We start from the raw sequence: 3,991 nt of genomic DNA on the forward strand, positions 1-3,991 counted from the left end.
ATATTAGACTTTAAATTCTAATATGTAGGAGACAAATTGATTCATCACCTTGCATGTCAGGATAAGAGATCAAGGGCAATCGGATTTTAAAATCCGATGTGCCCCTAATCTTGAAAAAGAAGACAAGGAAAGAAAATGGTAAAAAGGAAAAAAAAGAAGATGTCGCCATAGGAAAGAAAACCTGAAATGAAAAGATAACCTACCTCAACCATGGCGATTGATAGAGTTCATTGAAATGGAAAGATGATTGAGAGCCAAGATGGAGGAAGAGAGAAGGAGGGCATGCGAGGAGAAACAATTAGCAAGCGAAATGAGGAAAAAAGACTCAAAATTTAATAAATAAACCCTCATATTAAGCAATTAATGCCAACATTAATGCTATGCCTGCCATGCATGTCAAGATTTAAAGTCTGACATGCAGGATACAATTTCTTGCAAGTCGGACTTTAAAGTCTGACATGCAAGCCTCTATTGTCAACCTGCACATCGAACTTTAAAGTTCGATGTGCAAGGGAAAAGTCCCTACAGGTCGGACTTTAAAGTCCGATCTGGAGGGGAAGAACCAAAATATTGTACATTGGACTTTAAAGTCCGATGTGCAATTCTAGCAAAAGAAAACCTTACAAGTCGAACTTTAAAGTCCGACCTGTAGGCAAAACTACAAAAATAAAAGAACTTAAAAACAAGAAAAACAAAAGGCGAAAAGAAAAAGGAGCTAACCAACGAAGTCGATCAACCTCTCGCAGAGGACGTGAGGTACAAAACGAACCATTTTCATAGGGTTGCCTCATGATTTTAGCTGCACTGAAATCGAGGACAATAAGATGTTGTTCATCAAAGGAGACTCTTGGAAGACAAGGTTGAAGTGGAGTATATGGTGCAAAGAGACAAGGAGGAGACCTCAAGGTCTCAATATTTTATTTCTAATCTTTCATTGGACTATGCACGTGCAGGTTTGTTAGACAAGGAGACTCAAATAATTGAGAAGAAGGCTCTTGAAAGAGATTAGGTTCAAAGAAACATGGAGGGAGAGGTGGTTGGATATGGTGATTATTGACAATCTTGAAGTTGGAACAATAAAGTATCTTTGTTTTCCTACAAATCCGAGCATTACCTTGTTGTTTATTTTCTTTGTGTAATGGTTGGAAAATGATGAGTGATAGATCAAGAGGAAAACTAACCCTTTCCCTCAAAGAGAGATGAGAGTTTCACTATTTATTATCCTTCAAGCACTTTTCACCATTAGATTAGGAAGATAAGGGAAAATTCACTAGATTCAATCTCCACACAAAGATGATAGATTGAATTCTGAATGAATTAAGAATGTTAGGATGATCCCCTCTTCCTTGTTTGAAATGGAAAGGAAATTGATTGAATTATGTAGTGCAAAAGTGACAAAGAAACAATCATAACTTGAGATCGGAATATGGGATGAAGCTGTGCACCTGGATTTGGCAATAAAATGTTGAGACGAAGTCGTCTTGCAAATTTGACGAAAAGTTGTCAGGACCGCGGTGGGAATGTACACGGTCCTCCAAACAATCTGCGAAACGAAAAGGTTTTTTCCGCCTTTGCAAATAAAGCCAAAATCCGAAAGTACAGTTGTGCACCTGCAACCTCAAGGGAGGTTGTAGTAACAATGTTGATAAAAATTCTTGTATGGAATTGTATGTTAAAATCAATCTCCTCTTCAATGGTTGGATCCTTGACTTGAATGCAACACCTAGCCTTGAAGGGAGACTTGAGAATGCTCAATGTTGGAAAAGAATGCTTCAATGCTTGAATGCTCTTGATCGCTTATGACCTTATCTAAATTCCACCTATTGAACTTATGAAAATGAGAGAGTGAATGCCCCCTTAAATACATGTTTGAAGGATTCAAATTTTGTCATGGGTTGACATCAGGGAGATTTCCCTCTCACTGTACAACCCATAATGCATGCTCTAGGAAGGTCCTGCCCCAAAATAGGGCAGAGACAAGGGTGCCATGCTTTTGTCCTAGGAGGACAAGGGCACTACGCCCCTCTCCAAGGGGGGACAGGGGTGCCACGCCCCTATCCTGGGAGGACAAGGGCACTACGCCCCTATCCAAGGGGGGATAGGGGCGCCATGCCCCTGTCCCACCCCTTTCTCCAGGGAAGAGTGCAGACAAAGTGATGCAGAGGCCAAGGAAAAAGCTATTTGCGCAAGCTGAGTGCTCTCCGGTCTCCGATCAGGCTAGAGGATTCAAGTTCGCATGCGTGAGGACCCTAATGCAGTCGTAAATTGCTAGGGTCGCAATTTTATGACACTACATTTAGCCCCCACTTTAGCGGGAGTATAAGCGTACGCCGATACTGCCGGTAAAGTGCAAGGAAACAAGATTGAAAGACTTTCACCACGTCAAGGAGGAAAGATGCACCAAGCCCCCAGTGGACTTAGGATCTTACGAATTTGATTGACAAAGTAAAAGGGAAGATCGAGAAGGGGAGAACCATGACTACAAGTAGCAAAGTTCCCTTCACTACGAGTCATGAAAGCAAGGATAAAAAGATTACAAAGAAAAACAAAGTTCTCTAAGTAATTCTAAGTATCACAAGAAGGAAAATATGAGCGGAGTGTATGCCCCCACGTTAAAGCGATCACATGTGCCTTATTGGGGGTGATTGTTTTAAGGTAGGATACACCCAAGAGAGAGAAGGGAGGAGCACGTTATCACAAGGATTTTGCCCCCAATCAAGGATTAAACCCAAGGATAATGAACACAAAACACGAGGTAGTGTCGCTTTTCTCGGGGTTAGTATGTTGTATGATAACTCATGTATATCATGTATGTATATGCATATAATAATCTTCATTCCCCAAAGAAGGACAACACCTTAGAAGAAAGGGAAGAGAGGATGTCCTTTTTGAGTCAACATGAAAGAGACCAAGAGAGGATCTCAATGCTTTGCATCATCCCCAAGTAGACATTAAGGGAACAATAGAAGAATAGGGATACATATAGAAGAATGGTCACAAAAGAGAAAGAAATGAGAGAAAGATCTGCAGTGCTAATATTGCTAATCTAGCACGACATCCGCCTCCCAATCTTACTGATCACTATTTTGGGAAGGTAAGAAACATGCCAAAGGAGCGACATCAAGGAAAACAGATGGAGCTATCACAAGATCCAAACAAGGACTATGCTCATGTTGTAAGTCACTTTGTTAGATTCTAGGAGCTAGGATAAAGGTTTGTCAAAACTCATCCGATAAATGTTTGTCCACATCAACATATTCATACTCACTGTCAGAAGCATTAGGAGTTGTATTACCATTATGAATAACATTTTCACCCATTTCTTCATCAAAGTTTAAAGAAAGACGAGCAAGAACATGAATAGGAGTAAAACCATCACATGTTTTATGCAACTTATGATTTGGAGATGTTGGTTGAACATCTTGCTTAGGAGAAAAGGGAATCATGTCAACTATTGGAGTATAAGGAGATTGAGTATTTAGAGGGATAGCTTCATGAGCTTGAACACGACGTCTTTGTCAGTGTTCTCTCGCACAACAATTTCGTCGAGTCTTAATGGAATGTTGAGAAGGAGGAGGAACCTTTGAAGAAGTAAGAATGGTTTTCTCCTTTATAGTGGAAGGTTTAGGTTGAGGTCTTTTTGGTTGAACAATAGGAGAAGCGTGCCTCTTCTCTCGATAAGAGGAAGGAGGTGGAACTACGCCATAGAAAGGAGGAATATTAGGTGTAGGAAGGAGACCAAGTCCATCATGGGGAGGAGGGATAGGTCTAACCTTAGGAAGAATATTGGTGTTCTCCTTAAGAGAAGGTAAAGTCACATCCATAGGAATAGGTGGACAATTTTCCTTAAGAGGGAGATTAGTTCTATCCGAGAGGGGAAGGACGTCATCTTGAAGAATAATAGGAATGTCAAGTGTTAGTGATCTGGTTTGACTTAAGGATAAGATCATATCATTCTTCTATTTTTGATAAGATTGAAAAAGAGCATCGC

Source organism: Cryptomeria japonica, chromosome 6, assembly GCF_030272615.1.
Source record: "Cryptomeria japonica chromosome 6, Sugi_1.0, whole genome shotgun sequence".
NCBI classification, from domain to species: Eukaryota; Viridiplantae; Streptophyta; class Pinopsida; order Cupressales; family Cupressaceae; genus Cryptomeria; species Cryptomeria japonica.